General features: G+C 37.3%; 1 long non-coding RNA gene across 1 annotated transcript in view; it reads right to left on the bottom strand.

The window, feature by feature from the left end:
* The window catches only part of LOC311436854, a 131,157-nt gene that overhangs the window by 43,483 nt on the left and 68,568 nt on the right, over window positions 1-19,106 (bottom strand). The window lies entirely within an intron of this gene.

Genomic DNA, 19,106 nt, shown 5'->3' on the forward strand with positions numbered 1-19,106 from the left:
TTTAACCATGGAAAGCATCTGATCCATAAAAGAATAAAACTCCACTATTTAAATATGAAATTTCTAATGGTCTTGTTTCCAAAAATCTAGCTTTGGTTTCACTGAAGTCAAATGTCTACTGGCTTTAATGGCTCCTTGATTCAGGACTTCCTGGGGTATTTCAAAAGCTAAAAAATATAAATACAGGCACTTGAAAGGCTGAAAAACAGGTTAAGTCTCTCCACTTATTTTCTGCTGCTTGTCACACCCACTTCAATTTTTTCCCATTATTGTGGAATAGGTTTCACATATGGGGATCAAACAAGTACTATGATACACATACATTATGCTATACAAATTGTACTCCTTCTCATCACAGTCTTAACCCTAAATTAATACCAGGGCAGGGCAGGAGGCAGGAACACAAGAAGACTTACTACTCCTGAAATTTATGTTTTTATGTCTAATGTTTTATGTTGAAAGATTTCTTGAGAAGATGCCCCACATGGAATATGCCTTTATTTTCATCATAAATCTAGCCCTGAAATTAATGTTTGTTTCAATCCATGGACCATCAAAGGGGAAAGACAATGCCTCCACAGACAACTGCACTCTCCAAGATGTGAAATTCAGCAAACACTTATACCCCTGAAGCTACTGAGCTGTTCAAGCTAACCCCAACCCTCCAGATATCCAGGCAACCATACCAAAGCCTGAGAAAACAAGTTCATCTCTTCTGATCCCAGGCTTTGCTGCAAATTCAAGGGTCTGTACAACACAGTATGACTTCATGCTCTTGAACCTGTTGATTTTCTCCATGTAAGGTTCCCCTAGTCCTGACTATTCAGACCCAGGAAAAGACCACAGTGCTCTAGCTTCTAGGGCACTTATGCCTGTCAGTGCTAATCAGGAGTATAATCTTAAACTCTGATGTGAATTTGAGATCAGGTCCCTTAAGAGGCAGAAATCACTTTGGGATATTTCTCTCCCTGGTCAATTAAATAAAACAAATCAGCTTTAGAAGATACTCTGCATCTCCCCTCTGAAAGCCTAACTCTCATTCATACCTAAAATTGCACAGTAACCAACATAATCAACATGAGGTACCTGCATCCCACGAAAAGCCCTCTTTCTGTCTCTTCAAAAAGCCAAACACTTTTCAGCTTACTGGCCTATTTATTATAATAATTAACCAAACTGGTATCTAAAGTGCAGTTCAAGTTGTTGACACAGGCTTGTAAGAAATAGTGAAAAGTGAAGCCACAGGAAGAAGTGTCTCTTCTTCTATAATAAGGTGAAAATGAAAGATGTACAACAACCTGGTGTATTTCCAAGTCTTTGGGGGATTGATTGGAAGGCCACCCACTTTAATGATTTCCTGCTGCATTTCCATAAAAAGGAGTTTCCTCCTTATTCATTTGCATCTTTTTCTTGTCCCACTTTTTTTCAGTGAGATGATTTAGCACCACTGTCCACTGACCAAAAAAAAAAAAAAAAAAAAAAAAGCCTGATTAATGTGCAGCAGCTGACATTATAGCATATACATTCATGCAAGTGATGGAAGAGCCACACGTAATTGGATCAGAAATGGAATAAAATAATGAAAAATTTAAAATAGTCTTTGTCTTCATGCCTTACACTAGGATGGTTGTGAGGTCAGGGAGTAGGAAACAACTAGGGACATTTTATATTCTTTTCTGGCACAAAATTTGTTTAACACGGGCCCATGATTAAAAAGAAAGTGGTATCCCACTGCAACACAGAGGTACAAGAGAGGGAATAATAAATTGGTGGCATTGACAAGGTGTCATTTATTATCTGCTTTAAAATGTCAGGTCATGTCATTGCACTGAAATATTTTCTCTCTTGATGTATGTCTTACAAAGCAAGTTCAATGTTTGGCACTGTTCAATTTCAATAAAAGAAAACAGCTTTTAATCTGAAAAGCACAGTAACCAACAGGAAAATAAGGTCAATTCAAGGCTTCTATCTGAACAGTTTTTCACAAGCCTCTCAAAAAATCCTATTCTAAGTGGCCTAGTTCATCACAGAGCCCGTTCATCCTCACAGAGCCCTGGATGACACCTTGCCCTTTTTCCATTTTTAGTTTTTCAAATTATGTGTGTTTCTCTGATTTCAGTAGCGAGAAGTCAAAAAGAAAGAAATGTTAATTTCTGTAGGACTTGAGTGTCGTGCTAAATAAATCAACTTCTCAATCATAGAAACTATTAAGGGAACATTTCCAAAGCTGACATTAATTATATGCTTGAAATGCATATGAGGAATTAAAGTAAGCTGTGAAATGATATTGATGACAATATCCATTAAGTAAAGCAGACATCTTATAGGAGAAGAGAGAGGTTATTATGTTTGTGGGTTTTTGCATTAGCGGTGAATAAATAGAGATGAGTGAAATCCTCATTGCAAAAGCTTTTTTTTTTTTTTTCCCCTCGTAAATTTATCAGAAACATGGAATCTGGAGAGGTGGGGAAACACACTGATAAAGACATAACACAATGAAATTTCAAATTGAGTCACTAATTTAACTCATAGAACTTATTTGGAAAAAAAACATGCAAATGGTAGTCAAGTGTTAGGGAAAAAGAAATGAACCTCATTTTGCTTTGTAAAGCACTTGCAAACACACTTCCTAATCCACCTGAGAGTTAGTTACCTCTTGAACCTGCTCTCCCCAGAGTACTTAATGTTACTGTTTTGGGAAACATGCCATGACTATAAGCAATATCACCAGGCTGAGAGTCAGCAGCAGACCAAAACCTAACTCGTATGACTTTTTATTGGTAGATTAGACGAAAGCACCACAGCTCCTGACTTGCCTGTTCCTGGAGACAGAAAAATAGCTGAGGGAAGGAGTGGAACTGCAGAGAAGTCACAGTGCGTACCTATGGTCAGATTTGGGTCAGTGGGTGACTCTTTTTCACTGGGGCTGGTGGAGGGCTCACTGTTGTCAGAACAGCATTATCTAAGTAAGCAGCTATGAAGCATTAGTGCATTTGAGTCTTTGTGCAAGTCTGCCTTTTGCTGTATTTTTCTCTCCTCCATTTGTTTGCACAGCTCTCAACTTCAGGGCAGCATTCCCACACCAGGCTTTAAAACCAGCTTCACCGACTTAACGGTGACATTTGTGCTGATACAAGAGTGTGTTCCCTGAAAATAAAGATCCTTGCCCTGGCAGGATGATCGTGCAACATGGTGACAAAACAAAGGGTGAAGGGTTTTGCTAGTTGCTTCCCTTGCCCAGTTCTTACAGGATCCTACTCCTCTAAGCTTTCTTCTAAAATCAGCTGCTCTGTCCCCAGCTGGAACCTAAATTCCAGTCTCTTCCAAAGGACCTTATTTAATATCTTCGGCACAGTTCATCTCCACAAGTTATCGTACATTCATCAAGAGCAATAATTGGGTAGTACTGTAAGAATGAAGATCCTAGGGTTGTGATTTGGATTTATTCTGTTTCCTCTGTACACCAGTAGCAACAAAGAATAGCTCCACAGAATTCACAGAATCATTACTGTTGGAAAAGTCCTTCAAGATCCTCAACTCCAAACATCAACCTGACCTAGCGAGTCCCATCACTGAACCATTCACTTCAGTGTCACATTAATCAGCAGCTGCTCTTGCTTGCTATCATCCTAATGAAGACAAAATCCCAGTCCTTCCAACTGCTCCTTCTCCAGTTTGACCACATCTCAGCACCAGTAATTTTCAGACAGTTTCTCCTTAGCACAGCTCCTCTGGATTTATCACCAAAATTGCAAGACGTAAACAGAGGTGGAAGGGGCAGGAAGGAAAATCTAATTCTTTAAGAAATGGGATGAAATAGCATACAAAAAGGAATTCTATAGCAGGCGTGTATTAAATACTACTAATAATGCCAGTAAACCAGTTTGGCCTAGCTCCCTGGGCAATCACTGCTTCCAATGTTAATGGCTAGTTTATACAACATAATACTGTAAAGTCTAATTTATGACCAACGTCTCACAGAGCACACAAGTTCTCTTACATTTTTCACATTTCTGTAGTCCAGCTAGAATTATTTTTTTTCGCATCACCTTGAGCTGAATGCCTTCAAGACACTAGAAAAAGCAAGCACTTTGAGTTATGTGGCAATGCTTCACTTCAGCTATTACAGAACAGTTGTTTAGACTAGTAGAATAATAAATGGCCCAATTGTTAGCAAGGGACCAGGGACTGCTGGGCAGGGGGGATTATTGCTATTGTCTGTTGTTTAGTAGCTAGCATTTTGATTTGATGCCTGATACAGACTCATAATTAAAATTTAATTTATGAGTGCAAGAGAGAGACAGAGAAAATATGCACGCATTGCACAGCTGATGGGAAGAGAGAGACTTTTCTCCGCTTATGGACCAGTTCCAATGAGGTATTTAGGAAGTTTCCAGTGAGGTGGCGTGGCTAAGAAGCACAAGGCTGAAAAGCTCAGACTCTAGGACTACGAATCTATTACAGTCCATGAAAGATCATCCAAAATATGCGTGTATACGATAAATACTAAAACTATAGGTTATGTCCTTTTGTTTTGAAAATTAAGGCTTCTGTCATTTAACTGATGGAATGGTAATACTAAGTTTTTCCAAGGGGTATATTTCAACAGTCTTGACCCACACATTGAAATAAAGTGCAACTTTTACCAGGAATGGTGGTAGCAAGACCTTACCGCTCCTAAATGCAGTGCACCTGCAAAATGTTTTTTACACAAAGTAAAATAACTGTAGTATAGCTTATTTTACATTTCAGTCTGAGAATATTTTACATTATTATTTAAACGGTGGATATCGCAGGATTTTAGCAGTGCCTGTCACCTATGAGGAAGCTGTGCTGGAGGGAGATGCTACCATAGATGTGTATGTGCCACAACTTCCAAAACACACAGAGTTTTATGGCTAATAGCTCCTTTGGCATTAAAAACAGTAAGATATTGCCACTCCACTGCTGTATATCAATTGACACATGCCCATAAACTCTTTACTTAATAGAATTTCACTTATAAATTAGAGATCATTCAGACTTCCCGGCAATATTTTCTGACAGACAAATCATAAAAACTAAAACAATTACGATTTACTGATGTGCAGCTATAGCACTAGACATTATTACCATTTCTTAGATGTATTAGGAGACAAATAACAGGAATGCCAGGCTGCAAACTGCATTGTGCAGACTTCACAGTACGTGTGTCTCTCCCAGTCACTGACCAGACTATGTCCTAGGGCATGTTGTCAAGGATTCTGTTCTCAGAAAGGTACAATTGATATAATAAAGTGGGATATCTCTTGATTTTCATTATAATGGTGATATGCTCACCTTTTTCACCTACTAACTGGTTTCAGCTGAATAACTATTACTTTTCTGGCCTCTCAAACAACTACTACTATTTATTTATTTATTAAATTTAACAAACTTCCTAGGACTGAGAATTAAACAGTGACCTATATATCTTGTGAATGCCAAATGCCTGCTGCAAATGTTTTCTCAAAGAATATATTTTTTAAAGAAATTAATTTGAATGAAAACAAATAGCTTTAGATATTAGCCAAAAGGAATAAAAAAGGAGTTGTAAAATGAACTATGTGAACAAGAAGCTAAAATTAAAAAGGATGGATTTTTTTTTTCCAAGAAGAAACACACTTCTTTTATATGGATTTCAGTTATATACTTTTTTCAATCCAAGACTATTTAGCTTCATATTTGGGCTATTAATTTTTTTTTGAAATTACATTTTGGCACTTGAAAAGGGATTTTGAAAAATCTTATATATTTTATTCCAAAATGGCCTAAACTTTGTGCTTTGCCTTTCTTAAATTTGTGTTTTCTGCAGCGGTCATCTGAAAATCTAGGTGAAATTCAATCATTATCATCATCATCTAATCACCCTGAAATCCCAATACTTAAGGTAGAAAGCTGTGAGTGATTGCTTCTGAATATTTTTTAAGCTTTTCATTGGTTCTAGCAATAGAGTATTTCAAATGTTACTTGGAAACTAGGAGGAAAAACTTGCACTTAGAAACAAATATATATAAACTCCACCATCTTACGAGCATAGCTCCCTAAACGGACAACAACAAAAAATTGTACTTTACCAAACTTGAGATATCTGTTTTCTTGAATTCCTACTGTCAAAATGCTGTAAAAAAAAAATAAAAATAAAATACTTAAACTATTAGAAACTAGCTACTCATAACTCTATCAGGTGGAAGTAACAATCTTATTTTTTTCTCATAAGTAATTTCTGCACCTTTCCTCTCTTAATCTAGAGTCCACAAACAGTAGTATATCTTCTGGTTATTAAAATACGAATACTCTTTTCAAAAGACACCAAACCCTTCCAGGTGATATCTGTATACATGGCATTCTTAATGTTTTAAGAAGCTTTTCTATACAAGAAATTTTTCATATTGATATAGAAGCATTGTGCTACAATAAACACCAGGAAAACATGTTGCAATAACTCTCTACTATCACACTTGACAGTTTTAGTCCTAAAGTACGCAAAGGGTATGTTAGTTGCATTGATAATGCTGAAATGTTCTCTCATTTTGAAGTATTATCTCTTGATAAAACAAGTTCTCGTATTGTAGAGCATTTTTTTATCCACATGCAAAATATCATTTAATATTTCTCTGCTTCCAAAAATGAGGCAGATAGTCATTGTACATTTAGTTATTCTTAATGTCTGTGTTCAGTATGCACCTATTTGCATCTATTTCATATAACTTAGATCTGCGGGGTCGGTGGCCCTCTCTCCCCTGCTTCCCTACCCTATGGAGTTTTTTTTTTGTTTTTCCTCACGTTCTTCTTTCAAGTTACCAGTAATCAAATATCTTCGGGATTCTTCTTTTCTTCAGTTTAAAAATCAAATTTGTCAAGACCAGAAGCAGTTGTATTCTATAATTTCATTTTTCACATCAGAAGCCTACTTTTGAGCTACTTTGGTGTTTTCCAAGAAAGACATTCACTCCTGTAAGGCACTGTAAGACAAAATAATCATTTAGGAATAATGTTGTGAACAGCCCTTGAGCTGTGCAGAATGGTAAAGCTCTTCTTGGTTACATGTCAATTTTATCTTGATAACGACACTTCTTGTTAAAATAAACTAGATGGATTGCATTTTCTCCTCTCCTCTCCTCAACCACTCTATTAATTTCAATAAAGTTATTGCAGTTTAACACCAAAAAGCTGAGTTCAGACCTGGGACCACTGGAGCATACCTTCTTAAAAGGTGTCTCACAAGTCAATGATTAAGTCTCACAAACACTACTTTTATTCCTGAATAATTCCATTGGTCACATCCAAAAATCTTACTTTGTACCAGCCTTTGTGTAAAAGTCTGATGGCAGCAAGTAAATCACAGCAGGAAGACTGTAATTTAAGGGCAAATGTAGAGGATTGCCAGCAGAAGTGGTTGCACTTCAGTGGATCTCCAAGTGGCTATTGCTGCTGTATTAACAGCACAAACACAACACGACGCGTGTGTGCAGTGAGGGACGAGCACACCAGAGACTCAGACAATGTCAAAACAAAATGGTAGCAGACTATTCCTTGCTACTCACTGCCTGGCACACCCCCAGTGGCTGGCCTGCTGAGAAGTCATCTGGATCCAAACGCAGATGTGTTTCAGCAGATCTGTTAGCCTGCCCTCTCAGCAAGCACTGCCCTGATGGGAAAAGCAACAAAAAGCCCATCCGATGCCGACTGCAACTGGACTGGGTAACAAATATAAGCAGCTATTAAAGAAGGTTGATGAGATGGAAACCCATGCATCCAGAACTGGGGCATGCTGTAAAGAGCCTATAAAAGAACTGAAGCAGTGCAGCAGTGTGTAGGAATCCCAGCAAGCACGGCACAGGGGAAGAAACCCATTCTGGGTAGTGTTAAACTGCTGGAGAATGATATCCGAGGGGAATAAGCATTAATGAATCTTTACACATGGAGAGGTCCAATTGAAAGCTAACTGAATGCACGCTCCCTGCTGACAGCAATATCCCACATAGCTACCTATCATCAAAACAGTTAGTGTGAAATCTAAAGACAAATTTCTGCTCAGAGGGGTAAAATCTTATGTACAATTCCTCAGGTCCCCAAATTGACAAGAAGGTGTAACTGCACTAAAAGCACCCTAGGAAACACTGTGTTTCATGCTGCCAAACTGGTTGTCAGGCCACCACCCAGGACTACTATTTACCTGGTTCTGAACCTCCTTTCTCTTTGCCTTTCAATGATATACATAAAAACACAAATAAAATTCTACAAGATCAAACTCCACCACTTTACATCGAAGCTAACGTATGTCCTGGGGCAATTTGTATTTATGGTGAGCAAGAGGAAGGCAGAATGATAACACAGAGGTCCACGACTTCTTCAGACGCCATCCTAAAACACATCAGTCGTCGAGTGTTCAAACAGCTCAGACCCAGGGTTAAGCACAAACAGCAAGTGGTACTACCACTGGTACAAAGGGACAGGGGACAGGTCAAGACAGATGCAGTACCGCTGCCTCCTGTTGTTCTTACCCCCACCCTGGTGCGTGCTCAGGCACAATTTAAGCTGAGTGCAGCTTCTGCCTCCCACCCACATGGGCACCACACAGTTGTGTAACCCAGATATAACATGAGGAAATGCTCATTGGTATATACAGCCATCCAGAAGCTGATCTGTGTATACAAAATATGGCAGACATAAATGTACTTCCTGAGCTGTAAATAAATAAATAAATAAATAAATAAATAAATAAACAATGTGGCCAATCCAGCCACAATACTCTGAATTTTAAAATGAAATTTCAAATTTAGCACTCGATTTCCTAAGAGAATTGGCTTGCTTTTTCTTTCAAAAATACTGATTAAATTAAGATCAGTTCGAAGGAGGAGTGCCTATTTATTCAAGAGAGACTCCACTTATATGAGTAGCATTCAAACCATTCACAACTAGGCAAGCTACCTTGTAAACCTTCATATGGCAGTTCATAAACCAGGCCTGAGCTGTGCAGGATTAGACAAAACAGTGTAACAGCAAGGAGATCTCTGCTAATGACCTCCACCAGGGAGGACTGCCCTCCAAGGAAGTATTCATAGAAAATGACAATCCTGTATTCTCAGTTTGCTTCATAAAGTTATCACCACCTCCAAAAGATGACCAGGCAAAACAGAGGTACCAGAAGTACTTCTCATTTTCTCATAACCATCTACATGTGGCTTTTCATTCAAGTATTATAATATTTCATTTTCATATACCTTTTCATAAAGTCTTACTGACTATATGAAATACTACTTCGGAATTGTGTGGGGAAAAATACTTGTTTGTTTCTTTATTTTCTAAGTTTATTGTTTTGTTTGTTTGCTTTGTTTTGTTTTGCAATGGTGGTGTGTTTTTTTGTTTTTGTTTTTGTTTTGTTTTTGCTGTTGTTTTATTGATATATATATATTTTTTTTTTGTACATCCTGTAGTGGAATGAAAACTAAACCTCTAAAATATTCAGAAATGGGAATGATATTTCTATCTCTCTTCTCTGTTTTTATCACAAGCCCAAGTCTATCAGAAGCCTCTGACTCAGGGCTTCTGTCTCCCACTTTCTGTCATATTTATAGAAAATGGCCAGAGACCAACACAGACAAAATTAGAGCACACAGAGACTGAAAAGTTCTCCATATATCACCGGGAAAGTGATATATCACTTCTCCATGTATCACCATGAAAGTCATCTGTGCAGCCAGGAGAAAGAATGGATTTCTTAACTAACGCTATGTTGCTTTACTCATTAACCAGGGATATGCTTCCAAAGACATTCACAAAGCAAAAAAAAATGTGACAACAAAAATTTAGCTGAGCTGCTGTCCATATTTCCGTGACAAAACACTAAATAATACCTGTAAGGTGCAAAGCCATACAAAGTGCAATTACTTTCATGCAGTGGTATGTAGAGATGGATTTTATTTTTATAAACCATCTGCTTCTAAGCAAAATAAAATAAAATCAGACTTTGTAAAATGTATATATTCATTAAAAAAAGAAAAAAAAAAAAGAAAGAAAAAAAAATGTTAATAACAGTACAGTATTTAACTAATATAATGTACCAAAGAGTTTTGAAAGGAACAAATTGCAATAAGATGTAATCTTATCTGGTGCTCAATTTCACTTTTATAGACAGGAAGAACAATATTGGTCTTTTTACTGATTTTTTTCTTTCAGAAGAAAAATAGAATGATCCAACTTATCATTTTTGGCCTACATATCCTTAACTTCAACTTCTGTCAGCTTCTTAGCATTTACAGGTAGTGAATTTGCAGGAAATCCATCACTCCAACTAGGAGTTAATATCCTGGGGCAGAAACCAACAAAGCTTTACTCAAAGTCCATGACATGGAGCTTTCTGCTATATGCCAGTATATTTATTTTATGCCATTGTTTGCCATTTTGTCCCAGATCCATGAAATCAGAGAGGAGCTCTAATGGCTGCACTACGTAAAATTTGTCAGCTCAGGATTCACTTCGTTTCATCAGAAGAGGTGGGTCAGACAAAAAAAAAAAAAAAATCATTTGAAATTAGAATTCAGAGGAAAAATTGCAAATTAGTTCCTGGCTGTCAAAATGTTGCACTCTTTAAAGCTGAAGTAAGTAAACAATTTCAGGGAAGAAAAAAAAAAAAAAAGATAAAGAAAGAAAAAAATAGGAAAATCTGCTATTTTATCATCTGAATTTTTTCCTCTTCACTCATTCATATACTGTTATGCTTTTAATCTTCCTTTCCAGCAAGGACAGATTGTCCTATTAAAAAGAAATATTCCTTCCTCCTACACTACCAACAGGAAGAAAATAATACTGTGCGGACTCATCCTGAAAGGAAGGAGGATTTTTTAGGAGCTCAAAATAAACCACAGAGCTGAAGAAATTAAATTGGGTTCCATTCAGCTTTGCTTTGCTGTTTCTTTTTTAATTAACTTCTTTAAAACTTTTTTTTTTTTTTTTTTTTGGCTTTTCATTGCAAGCAGCAGTTTACAGTTAAAAGGAAAACAAGCAGATCTCTCTAATATCAAAGGAGGGTCAAATAGAGGACACCGTGCACCTTTCCAGGGGCACCTGTGCTCAGCAGCCTGAACACAAAAATGAGCCAACATCGCTTGGCAAGCGGTTTCTTTACTGGCGTCTGCAGAGATCCCTCATCTCTCGCTGCTGCCCTGGGTGTTGTGAATCAGCAATAACGCTGCCTTCCTTTTTCTACAAGTTTTGGTTGTTTATCTTTCCTTCCTTCACAATGAATGAGGAGCTTTTGAAACAAAGGACACAACCTCTCATCATGCGTTTGCTGCAGCACCATGAAAAGGGCCAGCCAATTCTAAGCAAAGCTGTTGGGTTTGTTTTGTTGTTGTGTTTTTTTTTTTTTTTTTTTCCTAGCACAAACAAATTTGTTTTCCAAAATCTGTAAAAATTGGGGGAATTGAAAAAAAAAAAAAAGCCTCTCCAAACATACACACTTGAGCAGAGATCAAAAACTAAAACTGAAAATTTGTCGTCAAAATCTCAATCTCAGAGCTGAGACAAATCAAAGAAAACATAATGAGATTATTCATCCTTAGATAAACCTTTGGACACTAAGACACAATACTATACATATCATGCCGATCCCTCACTTTTCTCCCTTTAGTATCAGCTTCTTAAACTTCAGCAGAGTCATCCAACAAACTGCAGGCCTGTACAGCAGCTGGCTATGCTTACACAACGATTTCAATTTGGCACATCATGCTCAGAGCAGACAATACAGAATCGGTGCATTAATAATGAAACACGATCTGGCAATAGCTGGACCAGCTTTTTTCCTCCTCATTGCTTTTTAGCATCTCAAATTCTCCTGCTTGTTTCAGATGCTTCTGGTGTTCAAACTTCACCTTCGCTGAAGGGTTCTTTTTTGTAGGACACAGTCAAAATGTACCTCCAACACTGACGAAATATATAGCAACTTTTATTGTTTTGTTTTGTTTTAATGTGAATAAACTCTTTCCTTCCAGAGAAGGTTAGCATATCTACTCTGCAATTCCTTATACTGGTGCTGTGTCTCCAGCTCTTACCCCTCCCAATTTCACAGCTCAAACACTGTGGCTGTCACCATCACAGGACCTCAGAGATGTTCTCCTGCCTGCAGGATCCCCCAGCACTGCCAGCAGGGAGGCTGCGCACAGCGGAAAGCATTTTCCTCTATCCTCTCCTGGGTTTGAGCACCAGACTGTGCTTTGAGCCCCCCAAAATCTATTTCTGCCCTTTCTAAGGAGTTAGAGTAGGACCCCTCCAAAAAAAAAAATAATAAGGAAATACCTTTCAGACCAAAGAAAAACAGCAGTATTTTCTTTCTCTATTAACAAGTGCAGAAATATGCTGCTGTAAGTACTATCACTTCCCTGGGCTACGTTGTCACATCTTTTAAAGATGCTTGAGAAGTTACCTCAATCAAAAAGGTGCACTTCAAAACAGTTACAGCCCTGCTCAAGCATCCCAAGTGCTCTTAGCTCTCTCCTTGTAGAGGTGACAGAAACAGGGAATATTTCTGTAGGAGAGCAAAGATAGAAATCTCTGTCCAAGATGCTGCTGTCCATTAATAAGATATAAATCAGAAGTAGCAACAAATTCTGTGAAGCTACCTTCGTCTGCACTCGTGTGAGAAAGTAACTCTCACTGTACCTACCGAAATTTACAAGCACTGCAACTGAGTTCTTAAAAAAACAAGCAGAAAGTGAGGTCTCTGGATACAAAAAAAGGATCAAATTCCATCCAACTGGCAGAAGATTACTGAAAAAGGGAAATTTTTTAAAGCAGTTGCAAGCCTAAGCAGGATTTATCTGGTAATATGAATGTATCAGAGCTTGTTGAGAAAACTGAAGGTAAGTACTGCCTGGAAAGAATATTATCACCTCCACAACATGCCAGCGTTAGTGACTGTCCACAGACCAAGTTTCTTTTTTCCTTTCTTCCCAGGACCCATTTTAAAAAATTCTGAACCCAAGTTAGCGCACGCATTTTTTTTCATGCAAATATTGGGATTCTACTTACTGTTATTGTCACACCAAGGTCTGTAATTAGCACATGCTTTTGGGGGGAAGAATTCCTGAATATTATTTCTTCACTACCTGCAATGGGTGCTGATACACTGTATATTTTTCAAGCAAGAATATGAATCTCTATCAAGATTTCTTGATCTTTAAATTGAGCAATAAGATTTTAGATTAATGTCAGTGTTTCACCGTTCCTTTCATTAAGTGCTGTTATATACAAGAGAGTATCTTAGCTGACCACAGAAGCTTTTTTTTTTTTTTCCCTTCAGCCTTTTCTTTAGTCACCCTTATTATAAAAAGAACTCATTGACAGACAAAAGATCATCTCTAATACTGTTATTTCATCCAGGACTATAAGAGCCCCTCGCAACAGACTGCCAAAATGCAGCAAGTCACCTAGTGATCAAGAACTATGGCATGACCTACAAGTAGAAAGCTCATTGTTTCAAGCTCTCCTCTCCCCATACAAAACTTCATCTCCCAGCCAGATGCCTGCTTTTCTAACCCGGTTAGATTTTTCTATTATAAAAGTCAATTGAACCGAGTCAGCTTCCATCAGTCTCTGGTGTAATACAGATGGCCCCCTCCTGTTGTGGCAGTGAGACCTGTGGAAGCCCATTTTCACTGCGTGCATTCCCCTGGCTGAGAACCCGAGAAAGAAAGTTTTGCAGAAGTTCATAATAATGTTATTACTCTGTGGGCTGGTTCATAATTGCTTGAAAGAAAACTCATGACATATCCTACTACTTCATATTTACTATTACTTTTTTTTTTTTTTTTTCAGTCGAAATGATTAAATTCTGCACTGAAACAGATAAAAGATTCCTCACAGACATTCCCCAGATAAAAATAATTTCATGAGGAAAATACCATTGCCCATTTTTTCCTCTGGTGCTCAATTTCACTTTTGTAGAAAACTCTGACTGAAGAAGTCTCCAAATGTTTTTAGCAATATTTCTTCATTTACAGTGAGACTCTCAGCAATATGATAGAAAATGAGAAAACGAGAAAAAGACCAGTATTTGCATCCAGTGTTCTCTGCTCCAAGTGAGCAGATCATTTGGTGCTGTCTCTGGTACTTTGTACAGAATCCAAATTAGACAACTCCGTTTATTGACCGCTTGGCTATCCAAAAGATGCCAGTGAACAATCAGCAAGCTCTAACACTTGTCGTCCTGCACCCATGGACTAACCAGCAATGATCTGAATTACTTTTACCATTATTTTTCCCTGCTAAATTTATCTATTGGAAATACCATCTTCTTCCATTATACACTTCATTCGTTGTAAATCAAGAAGGCTTACGTGTTTTATGCTGAAGTTATTTCAATTTACACCGGTAAAACAACAGCAGAGCTGCACTGGTTTACAAATGCATTTGAATAGTACTGCAGGCTTTGTGGTGAAGTGTCTCCCTAATGTCAATTATTTGAGTTATAGCTTGCACAGTTTAAAGTAGGGATCTTGCACGGGCAGGTGCTGATGCTTCCTCAGGTTTGCCTCCAACATAAATTCAGTCCGCTCTCCATAGCTGCTGGACAACCACAGTTCATCATCAGTGCCCATTTACTGTGGCACAAGCTTACTCACCATAATAATGGATAGCTTGAAAGGCCTTTAAATATGCTCTGTGAGATAATTTTATTGGCTTGATGCATATAAAGTCTCAGAAATTTAATTACCGGTCTGGAAAAATATAAATACAATTTATAAAACTCAAGGGGTTTATAAATCCAAGCAGCTAGAATAAGCTGCCAGTTTCACTAGCCATGTATTAATGTTCTGCTTTTAGAAACTTTTGGTCTCTAATTTCCTAGAGCTTTCATTATTTCTTACATTGAGATGGAAGCTCCTCACTGCTGCTATCTACTATTTAGGATTGAATATCTCATATTACAAGTGCTCATCTGAAACAAGTTGAAATAGGGCCTCCAGGCTGTCAAAGCCTCTTGAGGCCCACAATACAGTGAGATGCACATCATATGAAGCTATCCAGTAAATCAACTTTTAAGTAAATAAAAGCAAATACAGTTTTAGCAGTCATAGAAGAAATAGTAGTAAAAGAGACAAAGTAGATGGCTTTTAAATAGACTGCTATTTTCCTACCTACATAAAATCTTATATAATGTTTTCAGAGCTTCTTCACAATGTTTCCAAAGGTCACCACTTCAATAATAAACACACATGTTTATATAGGTATTTAATATACACAGTTTTAGAGCACTGTTTGGATGTTTAAAGCCTGCCTAGTGTGAAATTAATTCAGATCGCTTATACAACATGGAATCAAAGTTTGCAGTTGGCTAATGAGTATAAAAATAACAAGCTGAGAGAACAATATTTTTTCTACTCCTCCCTACAAAACTGAAGGTAGGAGAGAATTCTTTAAACTCCGATATTTTCAATCAAATATACTTATTTCATTTAAGAGAAAGCAAGTATTGTAAGCACACCTGGAAACTTACAGCTTCCAGTTTTATGTGTGATTCTTCTTGGCATGCATTACAAAGCAGCACTGGCATGATTTTAGCCAACCCATCCATTTTGTAGGACACTCACCACCGACTACCTGTAATTTACATAATAGAGCAGGTAATTTGAGACCTGCACTTGCTCCTCCCCACATTCATTTTCAGTATGGCACAGTTCACCTGCTAAGTAATAGCAATTCATCACTGTTTGACAAATAGCACAATAAAACTGCTTGCTGCGTCTTGTGATGGGAACCAAATCAAGCCAAAAGAAAAAAAAAAAAACTTGCACTCACGTTATGGACTAGACACAGGCCCATGTAATACCATTACAAATTCAATTACTTTGCACTGTGATTATTAATGACAGAACAATGTAATGAGTCTGAGTGAAGATAAAACTCCTCTGGTTAAGTGAGTCCTTGATGCTGAATTTTCTTTACCAAATTAAAGCATTTTTTCCCCAGGCATTTGGAAGTCTCATTAAAAGTCCATTTAAACCAATGAGAATCTCCCCATTGACAGGCATAAGTTTGAATTAGGTCCTCACTGCATTAAAATTGAAACGTTTGGGGGTCAATTTTTAGGAAAAACAATTTCCTGGTACTGGCTTCGAATTGCTTCTGTACCTGCTCATGCATCCCACACAGATTTATGTGTTCATATCAAGCAACTACACAAAAATGCAGAAAAAGAAATCTCAGTACATATGTACATATAATAATTCAGTCTGCGGGTATAAATTGTGACAGTGGATAATCTTAAATAGGCCTCAGATTTCTTTCAAAACCTCTTAGCTATCATAGGTATGCACTGAAGCATATGCCGTTCTCTCTCCTCTCTCTTATTACTAAGAACTGCAGGAATTTTGCACTTAAATTCTCCACCCATAGTTACATAACCTTATCCACAGAGACCCTACAGCTACATTAAGGAGATGGTTACCTAAATCCAACCGAATTCCCGTTGTGTTGCCCTAATTCCAAAACTGCTTCTCAAATTGCCTGGCCACTGATCATCTAAGCCCGCGCAACCCATAAACATCTACATTTTTGAAATTAAAACCCTCCAGGTGTAAGAGAAATTGCAGCCTCCCCAGTGCATATTTCACATTTCCCAGGAGGTTGGACAGGACAGACTCACCTCTTCTTCCTGAAACTGTTCAACTCTTCATGAAATACATATTTTATATATGTAAATACAATCAAGTTTTAAGACAGTGAGAGCAAGACTGAATACGGCTATGCAGCCTGAAATAAACCTTGAATCTGGAGACTCTTCAATTCCAGTCTCTTCTCAGACTGTTGTTACATACTTTTACATGGCATGGGACAGAAAAAAAAATAATAATAAAATAAAATAAAATAAAATAAAATAAAATAAAATAAAATAAAATAAAATAAAATAAAATAAAATAAAATAAAATAAAATAAAATAAAATAAAATAACTCAGATTTTAGAACAATTATGAGAATAAAAGTCTTTTTGCCTCAAACCTCAGTGGTTACAGACTTATCCAGTAGATCTTAGATATTATTCTTTGGCCTCATAAGCCTTGAATTACATTGAACACAGTGGAACATCTTCAGACAAAAAGTCTAAATCACTCCTGTTCCTACCCTATCCCAATACTTTACTGGAAATTATGCACAGGCTTTTAATAAGAAAGGATTGACCTGAAAACTTTCTGGAAGACGATAAAATAAATAAAAAATAAAAACATCAAAGCAATATACTTTTTTGGCACTCACAGAAGCTTCAAGAAAAACTAACCGGCTATATATAATCACTCAAATCAATACACGTAGCCTAAGGTTTCCTTTTTGGTTTTAAGTTCTTTGAAATTAAGCATGTATCATGCATTTCACTTGATGCAGTCAAACCTGCACTGTTTCTAACATCACTTTTAGTCTTCATTGCAAAACTGTTCCAAATGTCCAAGTTATTACATGAGCGTTTCTGGACTGCATCATGCAGATAATCAAACCAGATGATCTCATAGGTCCCTCTTGGTTTAAAATTTCATGTGCTGGCTCTTCCTTTTATCTGCCAAAGATATTTTTATGTTCTGAGCATGTATCTAAGGAAAGATCAAAGCTGAACATCTGCAATCTACCTGGACCTTTACAAATGGCACAGCTAATGTCCCATTTCCATGTGTGATGTTACAAATGGAAACAGCAACCAACTGGGGAAAGGCATATGAAAATTTTGAGATGTTTTCAATATTCATAAATGATTTTCGGGGGTATATTCAAACTGGAGGTGCTTTTGGTTTAGCTATCCAACTCCTCCTAATGGGAAGTGAACTGCTGAAACCTCTTGCCTCAAGCTGAGAATGTGCTCCTGCATTTTCAGACATAAGATCGCTATTTGACTGAACCTAGTGGCCTGTAGTCTGCTATTGAAGTTGTAGTCAAAGACAGACCAACACTAGCTTTTTTCTCATAAGAGAGATTTTTACCGCTCCCTTGGAACCAACTCCATTACATATAATTCACATTTGCACTAAAATTCATAGCCCTTGGAAGAGTTTGGATTCATTCAATGTCCCAGGCATTTGAATCTCACTTGGAATAGCTGAAAGAGGATGTGCTGGCACTCACTTTGGTGCTGCAAAATAAAATTCAAGGGAGAAAAGCACCTTTTCTTCTTTTTTTCTTTCTTTCTGAAAGTATTCTCTGACCTCAGAGTACAATGTACATCTTACTTGAATATCATAGACCTGAAAAATGTTGCCAAATTCTATTCACAGTATGCATAAATCTTCAGAGAATTTAGAAAGAAATCCACACAACTAAACAAGTTGATTCATTTTGTCCATCAATTAAAGAAAGTAGTGAAGAGAAAGGAAAACCAGTAGAAATTTCAGTATACTAAATCATATTCAATGGGTTATTTACAAACAACGTAACTCTCATACAAAACAAGTATGACATGGCAATATCAAGAAAAAGAATAATTAATCTCATTTCAACCTAAAGACCAAGATGATCCAAAGTTCTGTTGCCTAAGCTTGAAAATAGTGGCCAATAACACTTAAACCCAAAATAATTACGACAAAAAGTGCTCTCATATAGATCCTGCAAGTCCCCCAGAAATCCGCCAGGAATGTGGTAGCAACCTTTTTTCAGTCAACTTTTATTGTTAAAAAGCCACATTAAATCTGATGAATAACTGGGTGAGATATTGCCCAAAACAAGGTCTACAGGAATCAGATTTTTATTTTTTTTTCTCCTGCAGGCATAAGGGTTGAACTATTTCTCTGTCTCAAGTGATCTGTTAGTGCATGTCTATGGGCAAGTGCACAACCTTCTGGTTTGAGTTAGGACTACAGAAATGCTGTAATACCAGAACCTTCTGAGATCTAAATGCTACAGTTTTAAGCGTAGCTTTGAAAGTCAAAGCTGTATTATTTTACCTCAGGGGTTGTTGCCTCATTGACTTTCTTTATCTGATCAGAAACAGAAAAGCTTCAGATGTATAAAAAGCTTCCAGCCTGTTCTAGGAAGATTTCTTACCCAATTTTGTAGCTCTAACACATTAGGAGATTATACTGCATGGAGGGCAAGAGGCAAGCTGT

The sequence above is a fragment of the Aythya ferina genome (assembly GCF_964211825.1).
Source record: "Aythya ferina genome assembly, chromosome: 4".
NCBI lineage: Eukaryota > Metazoa > Chordata > Aves > Anseriformes > Anatidae > Aythya > Aythya ferina.